This window comes from Carettochelys insculpta, chromosome 16, assembly GCF_033958435.1.
Source record: "Carettochelys insculpta isolate YL-2023 chromosome 16, ASM3395843v1, whole genome shotgun sequence".
NCBI classification, from domain to species: Eukaryota; Metazoa; Chordata; order Testudines; family Carettochelyidae; genus Carettochelys; species Carettochelys insculpta.
Window position 1 is genome coordinate 23,926,010 of NC_134152.1, and position 24,842 is coordinate 23,950,851.

General features: G+C 47.1%; 1 protein-coding gene across 5 annotated transcripts in view; it reads right to left on the bottom strand.

Annotated features, from left to right (window-relative positions):
- TECPR1 (tectonin beta-propeller repeat containing 1) overlaps nucleotides 1–24,842 on the bottom strand; it is a 66,686-nt gene that overhangs the window by 39,305 nt on the left and 2,539 nt on the right. Inside the window, exon 1 of one of the 5 annotated variants that reach the window (XM_075011153.1) lies at nucleotides 8,717–10,573. The exons of 3 other annotated variants lie outside the window; for them this stretch is intronic. The gene's annotated coding sequence lies outside the window, so the exon portion shown is untranslated. Of the gene's footprint in view, nucleotides 1–2,973; nucleotides 3,010–8,716; nucleotides 10,574–24,842 lie in introns of those variants that run through there. One more of the 5 variants, XM_075011154.1, reaches the window with a different exon arrangement.

The window sequence follows — 24,842 nt, forward strand, 5'->3', positions numbered from 1 at the left end:
ACTCTGTGGCCCCTCTCCCAACTGAGAAGGGCAGGCCTTTTCTCTGTGTAATAGAACAGTGTTCCTTTCAGGCCAAAGAATGTAGTTACCCTGTTCCATGTGTCTGTGCGGAAAAATGTAGCCATTACAGGGAGAGAAAAGATGATTCTCAAGAGCAGTCAGTGCTGGGGAGAGGGAAAGTCTAGGACTATTCCAGAACACTGTTTGGTTATGGGCCTGTGACCAGGAGCCTTGCAGAGTAAGTGATACAAGGCTCCAGGGTCTATTAGCAAACAGGTGTTTGGGTTTATTACATTCACCCGGGAGAAGAAAGAGACTAATGAGTTGACTAGGTGGGAAACTTGAAAGAAGAGCAAACTCAGACCACTGGAAGAACTCAGGTGTGGACAGTGAATCCCTGAACCTCGGCAGACAGTCTACAGGCCAGAACAGAAAACAATCTGAAGGAGGACTCAGATGAGGTGTGAGCAGGAAGGTGGCCTTTGGTAAGCCAAATGACATTTAATAAGTTAGACCTAAGAAGAGGAGAATATTGCTTCAAAGGCTATAGCTATGACTTGATTATTCTGGAAATTGGGAGGAAAATTGAGATAGGGTGCCCACCAGACCTCCCCAGACCATGGGTAGGATGTCCTGAGATGGCACCTGTCTGCAATCCTACAAGGTCATGGGTCTACCCTCTTGGAATTTAAATGGGGCTGGGGCTGCAACCCGTGGCTCTTTAAGGACTTCTTTGTGGCTTCCAACACTATAACTGCAAAGCTGAAAAAATATATATATTTTCAATAAACTGTGAATGTCTCAAAAGCCTGCAAATGAACAACTCATATCTAAATAGCAAATGCTACGTGATCTTGAAATGATGGATAACTCCCCCAGCATGCTCCAGAGAGAGAGAGAAGATTTGAGAGTGAAAAATCAGAAAGACAGTGGTACAAACACATGTAAAGTTAGGGTGACCATATCTCCCTGTCCCAAACATGGGACAGGGAGATATGGGGGGAAGGGCAGCTCCTCCCAGCTCCACCAAGCCCCGGGAAGCTGGTGTTCCCCCCGCTGCCGCCCCAGTCCCCAGAGGGACAATACAGGATTTTTAAAAATAAGTAGGGACACTTTTTTGGAGTCCCACACATGGGACCATCTTGCCCAATACAGGATGGATGGTCACCCTTCATAAAGTGTGAGCAAAAAGAATACATAAAAAGTTTAACTTCCTGCAGTAAACATGTATTGCTTTATAAATTATTGTGTGTGTGCTGTTCTTAAAACAGGAGTTACCCAATGCATGGTTTGATGTTATTTATTAAGGATCATCTCATATTCACATGCTTTGTGGCTCTTGAATTACCAAGTCTTTTAGTGAATTGGAACAAAATGGCTCTTCTTGCTATTTTGGTTGCTGACATCTGGACTAGACTGAAGTATTCAAGATACTAAGACTAGAGGGAAAACACACTGTTCTTGTTTATTCTGTCTTGTTTGAGAAAAAGGGTGTGACAAACAATGACCTGAAGGGCAACAGGTGTAAATCCAATTGAACAAAAGACCCTGGATTAAACTTTGAAAGGGGATGTAGAAGTTTAAATTTCTTTTGAGAATGGAGCTTAGGAGTATATCATATCGGTGGAATTCATTGCAACAACAGGCCACCAAATACAGAGACACTGCATGAGTTTGCACAGGTGCGCAGCCTACTGCTGTCATTCATTACAGTAGGAATACAGGTTGTCCATTGGGGGTGGGGTGTCAGAACATGACTGTAAATCAGCTGTTCCTTTCCCACCACAATTAGGGCAACTGGATAATTTTAATCACAAATATTTAGAGATACTTAAACTAACAAGAATACAGGGAATTCAAAGACCCTGCTACAAGGTATACAGGGGCCCATAAAAATCCCTGTCCTTTTGTGCATACAATCCTGAAAAAACACTGTAGCTCTTCAGAGAGAGGGTTTCAGCTTCTCTAATGTTTTGGCCATGGTTGGAGGCAGGACTGGACCCGCCCACAGATCCATAGGGCATTTTCTTGCACCAATGTAAAATTTACACCTACAGCCATCTCATATATTCCTTATGAAAGCACTTGACAAGGAGATCTAGGACTAATATAAAAGGGCCCCACGGTAAGTCTTCCATTCATTCAAATAAATCTCACTTTACACACATGCTACAGGCAGGAATAAATCTGTTACTGAAGAGCAGCTGACTCTGGGGTGGCAACAAAGCTGCACTTTACCAGGTCATTCCAATGTAAAGTCAGTTTCTGGGGCCTTAAAACACCATCTTCCAGCCAGTAGCTGGTCACATCCCCAGAGCATACAGCCTGTGAACTCCTGCTCCGGAGTGCAAAATGCCCTCTGCCTTTTAACTAGGGCTGTACCAGAGAAGGGCACAGACAGGCCACTTTTACCCTGACGGTGCCACAGGCCAGAGTTTCACCGTCAAGAGGGTGGTTTGCTATGTATCTGCTGCAGCTACGTCCCGTTTTCACGTCACCATAAGCTCCATATAGCAAAGCGTCAAAGCTCCTTCCTCCCGCCTCTCCCCCCGCCAAAACAAGGCGGAGCTACCAGCAGCCACGATTGCTTTGGTGCCTTCCGGTTTGGGAGGTGACAAAAGCCTCTGCATCAAACCCGCATCCTATAAGGCCGGTTGTGTACGACGTTACCCCGGCTCGCCCACAACAGCTAGTGCCCATTAACTCTGCGGAGCCGGGCGTGCTCCAGCGACAGCATGGACCGGGAGATCCCGGGGCGCGGACTGCACAGGTCTGAAGGGCGGGGGGACCCGCGCAGGGACACAAACCGAGCTCCGCAGAGGGGGCGACAGGCGCCCCCGGGACTAGAGACCCAGTCAATAGTGGGCTGGGCTCCCCAGCGCCGCCGGCAAACCCAGGCACGAGCTGCAGAGCTCCCACTTCCAGGAACAGGGGCCGCGCCTCTCTCCCGACCGCCCGGAATCGGCCTCTTACCTGCCCCTCCGGCCGCTTCCCTCCTTCGGCCGCTGCAACGCAGCGGCACCACCCCCGCTAGGGCCGCTCCAGCTCGTTCAGCTGCTGGAGGAAACGCGTGCGAATGTAAGGCTCTTGCGTACTGGCTGCGTGATTCCAGCTGGGCTCTAAGCCAGGCAGCTATTGGCTAGAGAAACTGTCAGCTGGCTCCATCGCATTCCATGGGTTCCCCCCAGCCGGTGGCTTGCCGGGATGCAGGTGGGCGATGGAACCAGACGTCTGGCTCCCACGTGGCTGTGGGTGGGAGATTTGTAGGCTGGTAGCTGAACACCTGCACCCTCCCTTCCCGTCCCTGCACAGACTCCTGCCAGCCCCAGGCCACTACACGCTCACTGGAGCCATAGAGGTAGGGGTGAGGCCCATTCTGGGGAATATAATGTAACCCTTCTATTAATGCCAAGTGCCTGCGAGAAGGCCAGGTTCAGCTCCTTGGGGGTTCCTGTCAAGGAGACAACCAACCGGCTCGAGCCCCCACCCAGTGGCCTGGGATAATCTCACCTCACTTGCTGGGTGCCTGTAAGGCAGTTCCCCCACTCCCCACAAGCACAGAGTCTAAGATAGAAACAGCTTATTTAATGACAATAACCTACCCCAAGTTTACAGTGACAGATGCAGTATATCTAGGCAAAGGAGAGACATACCCCTTTCACAAGATACCATCCCCAGACGCTATAGAACCAAGTCTCTTGCTGGGGCTCTTTGCCCTTTCCCCACAAACAGTTACAGGGTGTACCTCTCACGGTGCAGTCCTGGACCCAGAGCCCACAGATACATCACCAGGGCAGCACTAGCTGTCCCCTTGTCTGCAGCATCCCACTGACTGCCACCTGCTGGCCGCTGGCTACTCCTACCGGCCGCCCGCCGGTCGCTGTCATCCACTGCTCCTCCTACCGGCCGCCTGCCGGTCGCCATTGTCCGCCGCTGCTCCCTTACCAGCCGCCCACCAGTCACCGTTGTCCTTTGCTCCCTTACCAGCTGCCCGCCATCGTGCACTGCTGCTCCTACAAGCTGCCTGCCAGCATCTGCTGGGGATCACCCTGAGGCAGAACCCTTTGATTTCAGCTCTGCATGGCCTCAGCAGCCACTTTGTGATTTCAGCTCTTAATAGCTGTGTCTACGGCTGCGTCTACACGTGCACGCTACTTCGAAGTAGCGGCAGTAACTTCGAAATAGCGCCCGTCACGTCTACACGTGTTGGGCGCTATTTCGAAGTTGAAATCGACGTTAGGCGGCGAGACGTCGAAGTCGCTAACCCCATGAGCGGATGGGAATAGTGCCCTACTTCGACGTTCAACATCGAAGTAGGGACGTGTAGACGATCCGCGTCCCGCAACATCGAAATAGCGGGGTCCTCCATGGCGGCCATCAGCTGGGGGGTTGAGAGATACTCTCTCTCCAGCCCTTGCGGGGCTCTGTGGTCACCGTGGGCAGCAGCCCTTAGCCCAGGGCTTCTGGCTGCTGCTGCTGCAGCTGGGGGTCCGTGCTGCATATACAGGGTCTGCAACTAGTTGTTGGCTCTGTGTATCTTGCACTGTTTAATGAAAGTGTGTCTGGGAGGGGCCCTTTAAGGGAGCGACTTGCTGTTGAGTCCGCCCCGTGACCCTGTCTGCAGCTGTGCCTGGCTCCCTTATTTCGATGTGTGCTACTTCGGCGTGTAGACGTTCCCTCGCTGCGCCTATTTCGATGTTGGGCTGAGCAACGTCGAAGTTGAACATCGACGTTGCCAGCCCTGGAGGACGTGTAGACGTTATTCATCGAAATAGCCTATTTCGATGTCGCAACATCGAAATAAGCTATTTCGAAGTTGGGTGCACGTGTAGACGTAGCCTACACGTGCACGCTACTTCGAAGTAGCGGCACTAACTTCGACATAGCGCCCGTCGCGGCTACACGCGTCGGGCGCTATTTCGAAGTTAACTTCGACGTTAGGCGGCGAGACGTCGAAGTCGCTAACCTCGTGAGGGGATCGGAATAGCGCCCTACTTCGACGTTCAACGTCGAAGTAGGGACCGTGTAGACAATCCGCGTCCCGCAACGTCGAAATTGCCGGGTCCTCCATGGTGGCCATCAGCTGGGGGGTTGAGAGATGCTCTCTCTCCAGCCCCTGCAGGGCTCTATGGTCACCGTGGGCAGCAGCCCTTAGCCCAGGGTTTCTGGCTGCTGCTGCGGCAGCTGGGGATCCATGCTGCATGCACAGGGTCTGCAACCAGTTGTCGGCTCTGTGTATCTTGTGTTGTTTAGTGCAACTGTGTCTGGGAGGGGCCCTTTAAGGGAGCGGCTTGCTGTTGAGTCTGCCCTGTGACCCTGTCTGCAGCTGTGCCTGGCACCCTTATTTCGATGTGTGCTACTTTGGCGTGTAGACGTTCCCTCGCTGCGCCTATTTCGATGTTGGGCTGAGCAACGTCGAAGTTGAACATCGACGTTGCTGGCCCTGGAGGACGTGTAGACGTTATTCATCGAAATAGCCTATTTCGATGTTGCTACATCGAAATAAGCTATTTCGATGTTGGCTTCACGTGTAGACGTAGCCAATATCTCCAGTGTGGAGTTTCATGAAAACCCTAGTGTCCAGCTCTATCTTTCAACAGCTACATCTACACTAGCCAAAAACTTTGAAATGGCCATGCAAATGGCCATTTCAAAGTTTACTAATGAAGTGCTGAAATACATATTCAGCACCTCATTAGCATACAGGCAGCCACAGCACTTCAAAATTGACACGGCTTGCCACCGCGCAGCTCATCCAGACAGGGCTTCTTTTTGAAAGGACCCCAGCAACTTCAAAGTCCCCTTATTCCTATGAGCAGATGGGAATAAAGGGACTTCAAAGTAGGTGGGGTCCTTTCAAAAAGGAGTCCCATCTGGACAAACCACATGGCAGAAAGCCACATCAATTTCAAAGTGCCATGGCTAACTTCATGCTAATGAGGCACTGAATATGTATTTCAGCACTTCATTAGTAAACTTCAAAATGGCCATTTCAAAGTTTTTGGCTGCTGTAGACACAGCCAACAGGTGGGAAAAACTAGTCAAGCCAGGCTTATAGCTAGATAGCTAAGGCACTCACCAAATTAGTTCAATTAGTACTTCTCTTGTTCTCTCTTACAATGCTTTAAACCAGGGAGCCCTGTGTGATCAATGTCTTATGCAGCTATGGTGACTGCCCTGCCCCCACAACAACCCAGAGCATTGGTGAGATCCCACAATTCCCACACTGAGTGTCAGCATAAATTGTGATTTTACAACAATGTGTTTACAGACAAAATCTCATGGCTTACTTGCTACCCATTAGGCTTTGCCTGAAATGTATCACACATGCATCCCTTTGCATTCTCATCCAAATGATCTCTGGGAGACGCATTCCTCCCAGCCTTCAGCAGCATTCCGTTCCTGCTGCCACATTCCTTACATAATGTCCCCTGAACTGTACAGTTTGCACAGTGGGGTGGCAGGACATAGCCTTGGTCACACCTATCCCTTCCTGCCCAGCAAGAGAGGGCTAGCCCAGTGTCTGGCATACTGCTGGCACTGAATTTATAATAACTGTTGGAACTGGATGGTAATTTGCTTGGGTCAGAAACCTCATCTTCCTATCCATCTATAAAGTGCCTGATGCAGTATGCCAGTGAATCACTCTGTGATACAACAGCTACCAACACCTGCCCCTTCTGTGGCCAGATCTGTGGCTCCAGAATCGGGTTAGTCAGCCATAAATGGACTCACAAATAGCAGAGTGACACGAAGATGTCCTACTGATTATCAAGTGACTGTCGAGAGCGAAGAAGAGAGATAAATTGTTATCACTAGACCCCCTTGCAAGGGAATTTGGGAGTCTCTGTGGATGTGCAGCGTGAAGTCTGGGATTGCCCAGGAGACCCATCAGAGGAACCCACCCAGGGAAGCAACATGATCAGAACAATAATCCAGCAGAATAATAGGTCTGAATTTTCTCTCGCTTACACCTGCCTTCAGTGGTGTGAGATCAGAATAAGGCCCATTGATTTAAGCAGCATCATTGTGTATTAGTGTGATCTTATGATGTATTATGTCATTGCACCTGACAAAGTGGGTCTTTGCCCACAAAAGCTTATGCTCCAAAATACTTGGTAGTCTATAAGGTGCCACAGGACTTCTTGTTGTTTTTGTGGACACAAACTAACATAGCTACCCTTCTGATACCAATTATGTATACGACAGTTACTTATTTTTAATCAAAATGAAAAGTGAAGAATTATGTCTTGTAGGAGTCATGGAGGCTGAGCCTAAGGGTATGTCTCCACAGCAGTGGGCAGGTGTTATTCCCTGTGTAGGCAGGCATAACATGTGCTAGCTCTGCATAGGATAGCATGATAAAAACTCTGGTGTGGGTGTGGCAGCCATTGGGGTTCTACCTGGGTAGCTAGCCAGAGTTGCCATCCATGCTGCTGTGCCCATGCTCTTACTTTGAGCTGTGTAGACATATCCTACAATCTGCATCAAAGAAATGATAGTCTTGGAGAGTACCTGAGGGGGAGGAGACACTAAGGAGGCTTTAAGATATTTTCATGCCTATCTGGGCCAGCCCTATTTCAGGGACTGGAGAGGCTCCTGGCGTAACTTAGAAATCTCTTGGGGCCTACTGAATTTAAAACAGTTCACCAGACTGGCCCGTTGGTACTTCACTGACTGGAATCTCTGCAGCGCTGTGTGGTCTTGTCCCACCATTCCGTATGATCTTCCTGTGGCTGCTCCTAATCCCACCACAATATGTTCCTCCTGGTGGAATGGAAGACACCTCATGGTTGTCTCTGTAGTGCATGATATGCTGGGGAATTCTCCCTCAGCCGGATACAAGGCAGGCATTTAGGGCCCCTTTCATGCTGCTTTGGACCTCTTACACAGCATAAAAGGACTGGAGCCAAGCTGGGGACCTCATCCATCATTTGTAAAAAACAAAAAAACTTTTAACATTGTTTGCAGTGAAGCATTGGATGATGCAGGAGATAGGCTCCATACTCCAGTTATCTTTATCTTCTTGAACCTGGATGTAATGAAGTACTGTTCCTTTCAGGCAGGGTACATCTACACTTGGAGATGAAGTTGAATTTGTTAAGGTCGACTTTCTTAGCACTAGATTTTGGAAAGTCAAGGGTGTATGTCTATACTGGTACATGAAGTCAATAGAGTGCATCCCCAGTAGAGTGGGCAGCTTTGAGATTGTCAGCAATGCACTGTGGGTACCTATCCCACAGTTTCTGCTGCCCCCTTGCATTGTGGGTTAAGCTCCTGGTGTCTCATGGGACAAAATATTAACTTAATATTCCTTCCCTTGCTTCCCCTAGCCTGCAATGCAAGATATCAGCCTGCTTAAAATAACACACATTGATAAGGAATGGATGTTGACTGAACTGGCAGAAAGCTGGCTGGTGTGCTGCAACCCTGTGTAGTGCAGTGACACCAGATCACTTACTTCTGGCTTGGTGTGGAAAGGTGTCCTATCGTGGAGATCAGAATAAGGCCTGCCTCCCCAAAAAACTTGTGAGAAAGATTAAAGAATACCTGTCTGAGAGCTTTATGGAGACACGCAGGGAAGATTGGCACTCCATTCCCAGACACATTAACAAGTTGTTCTGGGGGGGCCCATGCTATGTAGGTACAGCACCTGCCACAGATCACACCAAGTTTCCTTACCCCACTTGTACCATGATTAAAACTGAGAACTCACCAGAGGTGCTCTCCCTGCCATCAGGCTCTGGCTGCAAAATGTCCTGGGAGTAGGGGATGATATCCAAAGTTTGAAAAGTTCCTGTCTGTCAGATCAGCTGCTCCGTTTGCCTGCTGATCATTGTCATCCTCCCTGTCTTCCCAGCTGTTGTCAGAGGCTGCCTAAAGAATTCTTGGGAGGTATCCAGAAACTGTTTGGGGACAATAGCTGGGTCCCCCTTGTGAATCCCATGCATCTGCTCATAGAAGTGGCATGTTTGCGGTGATTACCCAGAATGTCCATTTGTTTCCTTTGTCTTCTGGTATGTGTGCCTGATATCCTTTATTTTCATGTGGCACTGCTGGGCATCCCTGGTACATCCCGAGAGATCATGTCATAGATGGTTGTGTTTCTCTTGTGGCTTTGTAGTTCTGCCAGCAACAGCTTCATCCCCACACACAGCAGTAAGGTCCTGGATCTCTTGCATGCTCCATGCTGGAGCTCATCTGTGCCCCTGGGAATTCATGGTCAGATGCGCTGCGGAGGTATCCTGGCTGCTCCAGTCACCACATTGGCCAAAAAGGAAATGAAATTCAAACTTTCCCTGGGCCATTTCCTGCACACCTGGGCTACATCTACACAAAGAGAAATCTTTGAAATAGCCATGCTAATGAGGCGCTGAAACGCATATTCAGTGCCTCATTAGCATGCCACCAGCCACAGCACTTTGAAATTGCCGCTTTTCACTCCTGCACAGCTCGTCTATAAAGGGGTCCTTTTCAAAAGGACCCCACCAACTTTGAAATCCCCTTATTCCTATCTGCTGATATTAGCATGGCTATTTCAAAGATTTCTCTTAGTGTAGATACGGCCCTGGAGAAGAGCGGAGATGAAAGTGATGGCCTGAATGGTCACATTTGAGGACTGTGGGACGCATCCAGGAGGCCAAGAACATCAAATTGCACAATGCTCCATCTGCACTACCCTAAAGTGTATCATGCAGGTTGAATTTGGCTTTACTCCTTATGAAAAGCAGGACTAGCAAAATCAACCTTAGGAGCCCTTAAAGTCAGCAGAATGGACCTGTAGTGTGGGCTGATTGCATAGAATATTGACCTAAGTCAGCTAAGTTTGACCTGAACTCCTAATGTAGACCAGGTCATAATGTCAGAGGTCCATTACTATGTTCCAGGTATGGGGAATAACAAGGAGTCACTGGGAGAAAGGAAGATGGTTTCAGGGAGCAGTTAGCATCAAGGGTGGATCTAAGCCTTCCTTTAAAGGCCTGGGATCAAGATTCTTGGAGAGAGGGTAGGGTAAGACTCCCCTCACTTCGTGTCAGCATAGACAGATGCTTGGGGGCTGACTGGTTCAGTGGCTCTATCTGGGAAGAATTAAGAGCCTCGTTAGAGATCTGGGCAGGGAAATCAAAAAGAGGCTCCAAGCATAGGCAGGAAGCATTGCTGAGGGACCTATTGAGGGAGAAGAAGCTCAGCCAGGGCTGGGTGTTGCAACACAGATCCTAAGAAGAAAGGCTGGGAAACCCATGAACCTAAGGGGAAGTCTATGGGCTAGGGAGACCAGCACTTAAAACTGCAGTCTCAGGAAGGCTTGGGAAACCCTAAGCAAAAATGAGACTGAATGGTATTGAACACATTAGATCTGAGGAGAAAAGGAATATTGTTTCAAAGACCTTGGCTGTGATTAGTCTGGGGAAATCTGAGGCAATGTGCTTTCAAGGCCTCTCCAGGCTATGAGGGGATGATATAGGATGTCATCTGTCTGTATTGTGGTGGTTCACATCTGTCCCTAGAAGGGTTTTATATGGCTACAGTATAGCCAAATAAAGGCCCAGGTGAGGAGAGCACCTGGTCTTAGCCCAGTTCTAAGGGGATAAAAGTCACTGAACACTAGCATCAGAGAGGTAGCTGAGTTAGTCTATATCTGCAAAAACAACAAGAAGTCCTGTGGCACATTATAGACCAACAGATATTTTGGAGCATAAGCTTTTGTGGGCAAAGACCTGCTTCATCAGATGCACGTGTGAGGGTTCCAGAGGAGGGTCTAAATTTATAGGCTCATGAAAAGGAGAGAGTTCCAGTCAAGGGGATGGCCAGAGCTGGCAAGTTCAGTTCAGTCATGGAGGATGTGGCCCAGCTAATGTGGAGCTATGAACATCAACAGAGAGAAACTGCTTTTGTAACTGGCCAGCCACTCCCAGACTCTGTTCAGTCCTTGGTTGATGGTGTCAAATTTGCAAATGAATTGCAACTCTGCAGTTTCTCTTTGGAGTCTGTTTTCTAAGATTTTTTTGTTGTTAGATGGCTACTTTTATATCTGTTACTGAGTGTCCAGGAAGACTGAAGTGTTCTCCTACAGGTTTTTTAATGTTACCATTCCTGATATCTGATTTGAGTCCATTTATTCTTTCACATAGAGACTGTCCAATTTGGCCAATGTATATTGCAATGGGGCATTGATGACTGTAGGGTGAAAATTCCTCAGGCAGACCATGGTTTGTGCTAAAGACCCCCTATTCAATAAAGTCTGGAGTAGGCCTATAAAATAGAAATCCAGCCAGCATGAGTGGAAAAATACCTCCCTGGGACCCCTTCTCCCTCATCTCTCTCACCAGATACCTCACTGGACCCCCTTCTCCTTTATCTCCCTCACAATACCCAGAGAAGGACAGGAAGGGCCTTGAAGTCTGAAGGAAGGAATAGCTACTTTGGCAACTGCATTCCAAGGAGAGGCCCTGCATGTAGAAACCAACTGAGTGCTGTATGTTAACGGCTTGTAATGACTTGTGCTTTAAATCTTCTAGACAACCCCCACAGAGGCGCCAGTGTGGAGACATCGCCACATTCTCTATCCTATCTTAACACAACTGGTCATTGTATATCTATTTTGGTTAACATGTAGAGGAAACCACCTGTACCAGAGATAAGATGCTCTATAAGCTATGGGTGGGGATACTCTGTAACCTTTTTATTGACTTACTGTGCTCATTTTGTCTTGCTGCTAGAACCTATCCAGGCGTGGGTGACGCCCATGCCGTAGTTTCTCTTCACCCATCAATAATCTATAATCAACTGTAATCTACTGTCTGGCAGTGCTTCACTGAGTCCTGATGGTCGAAGTGGCACTCCACCAGCGCTGTGTGTAATAAACGCTCCTGCTTGCTTCATACACGGTGTCCAGACTTTGTTCCAACAATCACACATGATGGCATATGTTATATTAGTAGATGTGCAGGTGAATGAGCCCCTGATGGTGTGGTTGAAGTGGCTAGGTCCTGTGATGACATCACTGGTGTAGATATGTGAGCAGAGTTGGCACCGAGGTTTGTTGTAGGGATTGGTTTCAGATTTAGAGTTACTGTGGTATGGTCTATAGTTGCTGGTGAGAATTTGTTTCAGGTTGTCGGCTCTCTGTAGGTCATCGCTGATACCCTGGTTAGTAGTCACAGCAATGAGGCCAAACATAGAATAGGCCTAGAGAAGCTTTTGGCCCACAGAGGTGGGGTAACAGAGGAAGCAGTTATCACATTGCCTTCATTGCTGCTAACTCCACCTTTCCCTGTTCTATTGAAAATGGAGAACTTTTCAGTCCCAGGGTGAAATCCTGGCCCTGCTGAAGTAAATGGCAAAGGTCCCATTGATTTCAATGGGGGCAGGTTTTAACAAAGTCTCTTTTCTGGCACTTCTCTAGAGTGATAAATACACACCCACAAGCAACATCCAAACATTGTTTCGTTTTTGTTTGTCCCCTCCTTTATTTTATGCTGCCCTCCCTACTGAACATATCTTCCACGTGATGACCTGTTACAATCCAGATAAGTTTCACGTTAGTGTTGGGGGATAACTCTTGTATAAAACCTTTTCCTCACAAAGGGTCCAATCCTGCTCTGTCCATGGCAGGACTGGGCTCCACTGCACCATTTATTAAATGCATCTCTTTACCTGTCATAGTTCATGCCAGTTGTGTGTTCATTTATTATATACTTCAAACTATTAATTCAAAGAGCGTGTATACAAATACTTAATATCTCTATGGAGGCAAGGCAATTTAGTAGTTTTAACTTCTAAAGTTGTCTGGTTTTCTTTCTAGGTTGAAGAAAATCCAAAGGACAACTGCAGGCTGGAATGCCTAGAATTCTATCATAAATACTATGCCTTTCAGGAACCACAGTCATATGCAGACCAATGCCTACTTCTATGACTGAAAGTATTGCAAACCTTCTTCTCAAATTGCGTGAATTTTATTTACTGTGAATTATTAACCCTATGGCTACGTCTACACGTGCAGCCAACATCGAAATAGTCTATTTTGATGAATAACGTCTACACGTCCTCCAGGGCCGGCAACGTCGATGTTCAACTTCGACGTTGCTCAGCCCAACATCGAAATAGGCGCAGCGAGGGAACGTCTACACGTCAAAGTAGCACACATCGAAATACGGATGCCAGGCACAGCTGCAGACAGGGTCACAGGGCGGACTCAACAGCAAGCCGCTCCCTTAAAGGGCCCCTCCCAGACACAGTTGCACTAAACAACACAAGATCCACAGAGCTGACAACTGGTTGCAGACCCTGTGCCTGCAGCATAGATCCCCAGCTGCCGCAGAAGCAGCCAGAAGCCCTGGGCTAAGGGCTGCTGCCCACAGTGACCATAGAGCCCCGCAGGGGCTGGAGAGAGAGCATCTCTAAACCCCCCAGCTGATGGCCGCCATGGAGGACCCAGCAATTTCGACGTTGCGGGACGCGGATCGTCTACACGGTCCCTACTTCGACGTTGAACGTCGAAGTAGGGCGCTATTCCTATCTCCTCATGAGGTTAGCGACTTCGACATCTCGCCGCCTAACGTCGAAGTTGGTGCCGCTACTTCGAAGTAGCGTGCACGTGTAGACGCAGCTTATGAGATGTAACAGTTGAAAAGGCATCTGAGGCAACAACATTGATAGATTGTATCCAGAGCTGAAAATTGATTTTTACATGGCATCAGGGACTGAAAACTGTTCTTAGAGAAACTGTTTTGCTGTTCTACTATTATTATAAAGACACTATCAATAGCCACTGAGACCAACTGCTAATCTATGGTCATGCTGGGAGTTGTAAACAGAAACCATATACCACATTGCCTTTCTAATAGTGAATCTCTCCACACAGATGGTAGCAAGGATTAAACATCTGTTTTATAAAGTTTATCCTGTAGTTCCAGAACAACAGTGAGTGGCTTTATAACTTAACAATTCTTTATCTTGTTAGTATAACATTGTGGCCCAAGCCCTGATTTTTCTGGTCATACTGGCTACGTCTACACGTGAAGCCTACATCGAAGTAGCCTATTTCGATGTGGCGACATTGAAATAGGCTATTTCGATGAATAACGTCTACACATCCTCCAGGGCTGGCAACGTCGATGTTCAACATCGACGTTGCGCAGCACCACATCGAAATAGGCGCTGCGAGGGAACGTCTACACGCCACAGTAGCACACATCGAAATAAGGGTGCCAGGCACAGCTGCAGACAGGGTCACAGGGCGGACTCAACAGCCAGCCGCTCCCTTAAAGGGCCCCTCCCAGACACACTTGCACTAAACAGCACAAGATACACAGAGCCGACAACGAGTTGCAGACCCTGTGCATGCAGCATGAATACCCCGCTGCAGCAGCAGCAGCCAGAAGCCCTGGGCTAAAGGCTGCTGCCCACGGTGACCATAGAGCCCCGCACGGGCTGGAGAGAGAGCATCTCTCAACCCCCCAGCTGATGGCTGCCATGGAGGACCCCACAATTTCGACGTTGCGGGACGCGGATTGTCTACACGGTCCCTACTTCGACGTTGAACGTCGAAGTAGGGCACTATTCCGATCCCCTCATGAGGTTAGCGACTTCGACGTCTCGCCGCCTAACGTCGAAGTTAACTTCGAAATCGCGCCCGATGCGTGTAGCCGCGACGGGTGCTATTTCGAAGTTAGTGCCGCTACTTTGAAGTAGCGTGCACGTGTAGACACAGCCACTGTGTTCTGTTGCAGTGCATGCTACTGTCCCCTGCAACACCGCGTGTGTATTTACTAATATTTTCAGGGATACATCTACACTAGAGGGTTTTGTTAGCAAAACAGATGTTCCAGATTCCCAAGGGTATTCTGTTGACAGTAAGTCTGTTGACAAACTTCTTTTGTGCCACACACATTCAGTACATGGATTTCAAATATGAATAACTTTGCTAAGTGACATTTCTGTTGTTAATTGTTACGTACCCATCATAGTCACTAGACACACTTATAGAATTTAAAGACACTATGAAGTCAATTTTGCCTTCAGATGTTGGTTTTGTAACATGAAGCTTTTATTAAACCTAAGACCATCAAATAAAAATGCACAAAATATAAAACAATCCCAGTACTTAAACCGTGTACTCCACATGAAGCACTAGTCATCTACAAATTTCCTCCACTTCACTCCGTTTTGGGACAAAACTTCTAGCTGACTCCAGGAGTATCCCAGTTGTTGTCCTTCAGTCTCAGCAGATCTTCTCCATGTTGTCTGAGGTCTTCCTTTTTTGTGTTTTCCTTGTGGGTTCCATGTGAGAGCTTAACTGACTATGCCGTATGATGGCTTTCTGAAAGTGTGGCCAAGCCATCCCCACTTTCTTCTCTTGATTTGAACACCAAGTAGTTCGTGTCTTGCTCCATTCTAAAGCTCCTCTTTTGTGACAGTCTTGCCATTTGATGTGTAGGGTGTACCTCAGGCATCTGTTTATGAATGTCTGTAGCTTGTGATTTGAAGACTTTTTAGGACAGCAGGTCTTGCATCCATACAAAAGCACACACTTCACATTTGTGTTGAAGATCTGCAGTTTCATCATCGCAGATATTATTTGTGAACTCCATATGGGATAGGGAGTCTTGAATGCAGCTGTTGCTTTACCTATCCTGGCACTGATACCCTTGTCTGTTCCTCCATCTCTGCCCATAATACTCCTCAAGCAGGTGAACTGCTCCACATTTTCCAGGTTATCCCCTCCCACTGTGATGGTTTTGTTGCTGGACTGGTTGATCCTCATTGGCCGTGTCTACACGTGCCCCAAACTTCGAAATGGCCACGCAAATGGCCATTTCGAAGTTTACTAATGAAGCGCTGAAATGCATATTCAGCGCTTCATTAGCATGCGGGCGGCCGCAGCACTTCGAAATTGATGCGCCTCGCCGCCGTGCGTCTCGTCCAGATGGGGCTCCTTTTGGAAAGGACCCTGCCTACTTTGAAGTCCCCTTATTTCCATGAGTGGATGGGAATAAGGGGACTTCAAAGTAGGCGGCGTCCTTTTGAAAAGGAGCCCCATCGGGATGAGACGCGCAGCGGCGAGGCACGTCAATTTCGAAGTGCCGCGGCCGTCCGCATGCTAATGAAGCACTGAATATGCATTTCAGCGCTTCATTAGTAAACTTCGAAATGGCCATTTGCGTGGCCATTTCGAAGTCTGGGGCACGTGTAGACATAGCCATTGTCTTGGTCTTTCCCTTGTTAATGCTCAGTATAGTCATTGAGGCAGTTTCAGCATTCTCCTGCTTATTATTATAAGCAGGGGTGAAACTGATTAACTTAGTACCATTGTCAAATAGGAGAGAAATGTGAAAATTAAGTAGCATGAACAGTGACAAGTAAATTAGGGTTGAGATTTTTTTCAGAGACTGAAGTGGTTCGGATGCTTGAGCATCCAAATACCTTGGTGCTTTAAAAACCCTGATTTAGATGTACAAATTCTTTCAAATTAGAAATGATTAGATGTCATTTCTATACTATCTGAGGACTCCCCTGAACCAAGGAATCCTCAGCTAGATGAATCAATCAGCTTCACAGTCTGTTTGCACTTCCAGAGTTGTAAACAGGGGTATAGAAGGGGTTAGTATCTAGATTAATCCTGAGGCATATGATTATAATCTCCTTTATACCCAGGAGCCGATTTACCATGAAACGGTGCAGTGGCACAGGGCCCACAACAACCGGAACCCCCAAAACGTACGTGCAGGGACAAGGAGTGCAGGTGAGTGCCCCACATTTTATTCAGGGCTCTGCTGCTGCCCTACACCTGGGGCCATTTAATTTAAAATCCACTACTGCATATACCTGTCCCATGTAAAAGTAGTGAATTTCCTCTTTTCTTCCATGGGTAACTGGAAAAGATCACTCTAACAGTGCAACACAACAGCTCCTGAGAAACTGGTTCCCCAGGAGTTAAAAACAAACTGAAAGCTAACAGGTCACAGGCAGGCAGGAAGTGATTTCATCCAAAGGCTTTGAAATTTCTGCCTTCTATGGTATTAAGAAAAATACAGAGAGTGTGGTCCAAGAGCAATTAGAGATGGAGGCTGAGAGGAGATGACTCAGCTTCATGTCTTTGAAATCTGGATTTTCCTATCATGCCAAGCTTCTGGGAAAGCTAGATTCTGGAAGAGGCCTGCCAAGGGCAGGGAAAAATGTCAGGAATGTCAAGTTGTCCACTCCCCCTCACCTCCCCTCCCAAAAAAAGAGTCCTGTGGCACCTTAAAGATTAACAGATTTGGGAACATGCTTCTGCGGGTAAAATCCCACTTTGTCAGAATCCATCTGCCTTGCTCTCATCCTCTCTTCTATGATGGGGGTTTCAGGGTCATTCTGGTCCCATTTGAATCAGTTTAGCTCCTGATGCTGCATATAGAAAAGGGAAGAGTGTTGCAGGAAACGTTAGTCTAAAATGAACACAGAAAATTCCCTCCCCGCTTTGAAGTTTACTTTTGCCTCACTAGGTTTGGAGCTTCTCTTGTTTATTTCAGCTAGGTGAGCCTTCACATGTCAGACCCTTCAGCTATATCCACTGTGTCCTGCAGGATGCATCTGATGAAGTGTTTTTTTGCCCATGAAAGATTATGCCCAAATACATCTATTAGTTTTTAAGGTGCCACCGAGCTCCTTGTTTTTGTGGATACAGACAAAGGGGATATCTTCTGGGGTTTGATTTCACATGTCTGGTGGGATGTGTGAAATCGAACTGTCAGAGGTCGACAGTTGACCATCTAGTCCTCAATCTTGTGAGGAGTAAAGGAGGTTGATGGGAGTTTCTCCGGTTGACTTCCCTCAGTGAGGTCAGCCACATAAATTGATTGTAAATAAGTCGATTCCAGCTGGAACTGCATATCTACAATCAACTTTAAGGTCTAGTGTAGACCTGGCCTAACACAGCCGCCCCTTCCATACTTGTCTTTTCTTGCAAATTTGCTAGAGGACTCATTGGAGGATCAGAGAAATGAGGTGGGAGATTTTCCAGTGATCGGTTGAAACTCTTTGTATCTTTAAAAAAGGGAGAGCTTTTCTCCCCCTACACATCTGTCAGATGTTTGAGATACATTGGTGTATACAAAAACAAACAAAGCATGGGGCAAGGTGGTGTTCTTCTTACTCACATATAGGGAGTTACCACCTTAACTTACCACCCAAAGAATCTTATCAACTTCAGTGAGATACTTCATGCTGTATGGTTCTGTGAGCCGGGAAATCACAATCTGCCTCAGCTAGTCTAAATAAAATTTCATTCCCTTTGGAATTTGTCACTTTTCCATCTCTTGGCATTTGTGGCATTACAATTCCACTTGTTCTCCAATTGCCCAAAGAGTCCAGCAGAACAGCTAGCATGTGTAATAGGAATAAAAAGCAGGAATGAGACTTAAAAAAACAAACGAAAAACATTGCAAGTCTTCTCTATGCATGTAAGTGACATAGTAAAGAGAGGCGTAAATGCAATTATTTTCAATTGCAAATCACTTTTCAGGTGAACTGGAAAATTCATTGTAATCCTGAGTTCGGCAGCTTATAGCTGCTGACTAGAGAGAATCCATCTGCTGTGTTCTCACCATCTAGTCTGGGTTGCGGGTACCAACGTCTGGTGTGTTCATGCAATGCTTTAGGCAGAATTCTCCATGTAGCAGAGCCTTCCAGTCTGGATCATTACTTGGTAGCACAAGGTGTGTCTGGCTGACTCTCCTAGAACTAAATTCTGATCCCACTGGAGTCAGCTTAGCTCCTGGTTCTGCTTATGGAAAAGGCAACAGTGCTGCAGAAAATGTTGCCCCAAAACGGACAGAGAAAATTCCCAGTCCGCACCCTTTCGCAGTTTACTTTTGCCTCACCAGGCTTAGAACTTCTCTTGTTTGTTTCATCTAAGTGAGGCTTCTTTGCACGCCAGATCCTTTGTGTCCGGCTGGACCGATTATCCTTCAGGAACACAAGTTTTAGAGACTATCTTTCTGCTCTGTGTAACAATATGAACAGTACAACTGTCCTGTGTTATAAACTGAACCCTGGAGGTTCTGTGAGATTCATTCATACTGCAAAGTGCTAGATAGTGATGAAGTATTATTTAGATCCTCTGAGTGTCTTTCCTTGGGGCATGTCAGAGGCTGTGGAATTGCTACACTTTGAGAATACTCAGCAATTATGCTGTTCCCCTAACTCCTGGACCAGTCCAACTTCCATTGAAGTCACCGGAGAGACACCCATTGTCTTCAATGGGAACTGGATGGTACCCTTGTGGAGTAAAAGTTCATGGCCAATTTTCTGTTTTTCTTACAGTCTTGGATTTTGAAATCATAAGTCTTCAGACATGATCACATCCACGTGAAGCTAATATGAAGTATTGCCCAAGAAGCTCAAATGATAAACCAGTGGCAAAGTTTCCTCTTGCTTGTTTTGAATAAGAAGTACTGAGATGAAACTAAATCAACAATATTGAGAGTGATGCCCTTGTATAACTTTTCTCTGATTTACAGCCAGGTTCCCCATGCACTGACACCCCTTGCACCTGCTCCCCCCAAGACACAGTATGACAAAGTTAGAAGCAGGCTAATATCCTAGGAAGACTCTTAGGCTATGTATATGCTTCAGTGATCTGTCGACAGAATTTACTGTCGGAAGATATCTTCCAACAAACGTTCTGTCGACATATTGAGGCCACAAATGAAAGCAGATCACTCTGTTGATCTGCTCTTTCGCCAGAGAGTCTCCAGACTGCTTGGATGCTCTCTTGACAGAATGGCCAACTGGAAGCACAGCAGACATGGCTGCCCAGTGACCCAGAAGCCCTGTCTGTTGACAGAGGGAGCGCAGTGTCCACATGGCTTTTTTGTTGATAGATTCTGTCGATAAAGGTGTTCTGCCTCACGGTGGAGGCAGAAGACTGTTGACAAAAGTGTTGCTTTCTGTTGATTTATGACAGAATGCATTTTTAGTGTGGATGCTCTGCAAGTTTTCTTGACAAAACAGGGGTTTTGTTGACTACTCTCTAGCGTAGACGTAGCCTTAGAGTTTGTCTACACTGCCAGGCCCCCTTCCCCCTGTCAAAATACAGCAGCAAGTCTCTCAGCCTGGCTAGCTGACTGGCTCAACTGATTTGGGATTGTGGAGCTATGCTATGGAGCTTATTCAATGCCTGGTACCTAATACAAAGGACTGCCTTGCTTTATTGATGCTGTCTCAGTGTGGCAGCTTTCACTCAACATGGAGGCAAGAAGAAAATTCTGCAGGAACAAACAGCTACTTGTAAAACCCTCTGATGCCTCTAGCATGGTTACATTTCAGTATACTGGCTTCTTTGCATCACATAATCCCACCTAAAGAGACTACCTAGCCAATGTCCTAGGCTGTGGAAATTCTGTATATACCCTAGGCATTGGCATAATGCTGAATCTGAGTCAGTCAATGTAGACGAGTGTGGGCCCAGGGCAAGGTTGGACGGGGCGTGGGGGCTTGTTCTGAGACCCTGGCAGGGGTGGTGTCAAGGGCAGAAGGGGTGGGACCAATGGCAAATAGTCCCCCACTATCCATCACAGCTGTGCACAGCAGTGTTGCCATGGCACTTCAGGGGGCCCAGTGCTCTGGCCACCGTTGCTGTCCAAGTAGTAGGGGTGGCAGCTGCAGCTCCAGCTCCAGCCCCGGTCCCCTTTGAAATGCCTGGCCCCAGGGCAACTGTCCCCTTTTGTCTCGCCTGTCTGCAGGCCTGAGGTAGACTCTCTGCAGAGAGAGACCTAAGTGCCATCTCATGGGTGTGTACTGTGCATGTCTCGTCAGAAGGAAGCAACTATCTTTGCTGAGCATTAACAGTGCTTGAATCGATAAGAAAAATTATTTGATCAAGTAACAATAATATGCCAGATTTTTATGGTTGTTTTAGTCTGTGAGGTACTGTACTATTAACACCATTTTACAGAGGAGGGAAAATGGGGCATAGGTTGTAATGGGGCGTGTTGCAAAGATGCTTGCTGCAGTCGGTATAGTAACTACTATCAATGTACTAGACCAAGCATCTATGCAACACGCTGTCTAAGAAACTAAGGCTGTATTTTGTTTGTCCAAGGCCAGGATTAGAACTCAAGGAGCTGAAAATTCCCAGCCTTTGCTCATGGAGGGGGAGTAGTTGTTTAAATTTCTTCTTGCCTGACACCTGTCTAGCTGTTGCCCTTGTTCTTCAGAGCTACCCTCACTCACTTGGAACAGTGACTCAGACCTTGTCTAGTCTGGAGATTTGCCCTGATTTTAGCTAGCCTGTGAGTCTCAGCATTCAATGGGTAGCCGTGTTAGGCCATTTCAGTCCTGTGGCTTCGTAAAGACTAGAACTTGCTTGAGCATAAGTTCATGGGCTGGTGCCTTCTGTGGGAAGTTGAGTACAACCAGGAGCACAGAAAAGTCTGGCCAATGTTTGCACAGGAGGAGCTTACCCCACTACAAGTAATGGTGCTGCCTTTTTATGCTAGGGATTGCACATCATGTACAGCAACACTATAGCTGTAACTTGGAGAAATGCCTTACCTGAGCTTTTTTTTCAGGCAGTTTTTTAAGATTCTGCCTCGTGATGGACTTTGCTAGCAACTTTCACAGTTAAGATGTTTAAAACATTTTCCCTCATGTGCAGGGCATCTTCCTCATGTAAATTTTCCAAGCGAAGACAGAGCCCCTGTTGCAATTTAACAGCTCCAAGGAAAATGATTTTCCCAAGGATGAAAATATCCCCTCGACTTTTTTGCAAACCCTGTCTAGTTAGTTTCTCTTCCCTCTTTTGTCTTTTCCAAGCCTCTCTCAGTCTCACTTCTTTAAAAGGGAGTCATCTTCATGCCTTGTGACATTCATTTTAAGGAAGTGCCCTTGCTCCTGATGAAAAGGGATTATGCTTTGTTTGTGTTGCAAGAAGGCTTTTAAAGTCTCACATAGCACATACACATACACACGTGAGCAAAATCCCATCGCTGCAGAATCACTGCTGAATTCCTCCTCCTCCTAATGAGTGAGGCTTGCGGGTCCAGAGGAAACAGAGGTGTCCTGTCCATAGAACGAGGTGGGGTGGCTGTCCCAGGCCCCAGAGAAAAAAAGCACGCAGATCTGTATGCCTCCCTTCCCTGGTCCTAGTCTAGAACTCAGAATAGCTGGCCTCCATTCCAACGTATGTCAAAGATTTCCTGTGTGATTTTTGCACAAGTCACTTAATCTCTTTGCTTTTTAGTTTTCCCAGCTATACAATGGGATAATCTTTCCCTATTTCACAGGAGTGTTGTGAGGATAGTTCTTTAAATGTCTTGGACTGCTCACCTACTGCAGTGATGGGAGCCATGTAGGTACCCGGACTGATGGAAACATTCCTAGACATATACCTAACAGAAACTGATCGTAATTGATACATTGGAGGATGCAGGGGTGGGGAGGGTCAAGAACTCAAATTTCAAAAATAACTACAGGACCAGGCATGTTGCTGGGCCAAAAAGCCTCAGTGTGACCAGCAGAGGCAAGCTGGGAGTCCAGTGGCTGGGAGCCCTAGCTGGGCCTGGACAGCTGCAGCTGGGCCAGTGATGGCTAGGAAGCCAGCAGCAGCTGTGGATCCCCAGCAAGGAGCCTCAACTGGGGCTGTGCCAGCAGGAGGGAAGCCAGTCACTGCTGGGAGCAACATTCCAATTGTTTCTGTCCACAGGAAGAATAAATTTGGTTGTGTGCACCAAAGCATGTGAGGACTGCCAATAGAAAAATATGCTGCCCACTGTGGGCTTTCTGCTAATCAGCTGGGCAGCACCTGAATCTCTCCTGGGCAGCTGCTTAAGCACTCAGCTTACAGGGAACACTGCAGGGGAGCCACAGCCAGGAGCCCTAGCTCGGGCTGGGAAGCTATGGCTGGACCGGTGGCAGGGGAGACAGTAGCTAGGAGCCCTGGCAGACTGAGAGCGGAGCCCAACACCTGGAGCTGGCAGCTGCCTGATGTCCTGGAGGAAAGCCCAGAATGTGGGACCAGCGGTCAGCAGTGGAGCATTGACCTGTCTTGGTCCAGCAAACTCCCTGATTTAAGATTGCTCAGGTCCCAATGGCATTGCACCAGGGAGGTCCAACATGTATTACAGGTTGCAGAGGGATAGCCATGTTACTCTCTTTCAGCAAAACCCATCAGAAGTCAGGTGGTACTTTGAAGACTAACACACTTATTAGGGTATGATCTCTGGTGAGATACCATTCACTTCCTCAAATGCTGAAAAGAAGAAAAGGAAGGGATACACAGATGGGAGTGTGGCAACACAACTTCTGTCACCTGATTCTCAGGTGGCCCCTGCTCCCAGCTGAGGGGAATCTGGCAGCTGGGAACCCTGGCTGGGGCTGGGCAGCTACAGCCATGCCAGTGGTGGTTAGGAACCATGTATGTTGCTGGACCAGAGAAGTTCGACTGGTAGTAATCAAAGCACCAAGATATGACTGTTTCAGATTACTGTACTGAGGAAAGCAAGCAAACCTGTATTTGCTTACCTCTGCTCCTCCCCTCTGCCTCCTTTCCATAGTCTGTTCTGGAAATTCATAGATTTTCATAGCTTTTAAGGCCAGAAGGGACCATTAGATCACTTAGTCCAGGGGTCTGCAACCTATGGCTCCAGAGTTGCATGCAGCTCTTTAAGGACTACTTTGTGGCTCCTGACACTATAATTGCAAAGTATAAAAAAAAGAACCCTCCTGATTATTTTCAATACACAGTGAATGTATAAAATCCCAACAATGAACAACTATTTTCTAAATAGCAAACAATATGTGATCTCAAAACATTGGGAATATGATTCTGTATCTGTGTTTTGATCGTGTTGCTAATAAAGTCTTGATTTTGAAAAGGAAAAGGAAGCTTGCATTCCTGCTGTGAAGGGCATCATGCTTTTTAAGAAAGAAAACTGAAATTAAATGTGAAGTAAAATTGGCATCACATACAGCTCCTACCAAAGGCCTCTCCAACACATCATCAGTGATCTGCAACCCATCTTGGACAATGATCCTTCACTCTAACAGACCTTGTGAGGCAGACCTGTCCTCGCCAACCTTAAACAAATTCTCACCAGCAACTATAGATCACAACACAGTAACTCTAAACCTGGAAGCAATCCCTGTAACAAACCTCACTGCCAACTCTGCTCACATATCTACACCAGTGATATCATACAGGACCTAACATCAACCATACCATCAGGGGCTCCCTTACCTGCACATCTACTAATATAATATATGCCACCATGTGCCAGCAATGCCCCACTACAATTTCCATTGGCCAAACTGGACAGTCTCTACGTAAAAGAATAAATGGACATAAATCAAGACATCAGGAATGGTAATGTACAGAAACCTGTGGGAAAGCACTTCAGTCTCCCTTGACACTCAAAACAGATTTAAAAGTAGCAGTCCTAAAACAAAGAAATTTCAAAAATCAAGTAGAGAAAAAAATCTCTGAGCTGCAATTTATTTGCAAATTTGACTCCATCAACCAAGGATTAGACTGGGAGTAGCTGGCCCCTTACAAAAGCAGCTTCTCTGCCTGGGTGTTATCTCCCCATTAGACTCTGACGGTGGGCTACATCCCTGTCTGATCTGACTTATTTTTTCCTCTTTTGATACATACCACTGATAATGGGTCATTTCCACATTGCTGAATAGACCTTGCCAGCTCTGGCCCTCCCTTTTACTGGGACCCCACTCTTTAAATACCCCTCTGGAAACACCCCCCCCCGCAACATACACACTCATGCATCTAATGAAGCAGGTCTTTGCCCATGAAAGCTTATGCTCCGAAACATCTGTTAGTCTATAAGGTGCCACAGGACTTCTTG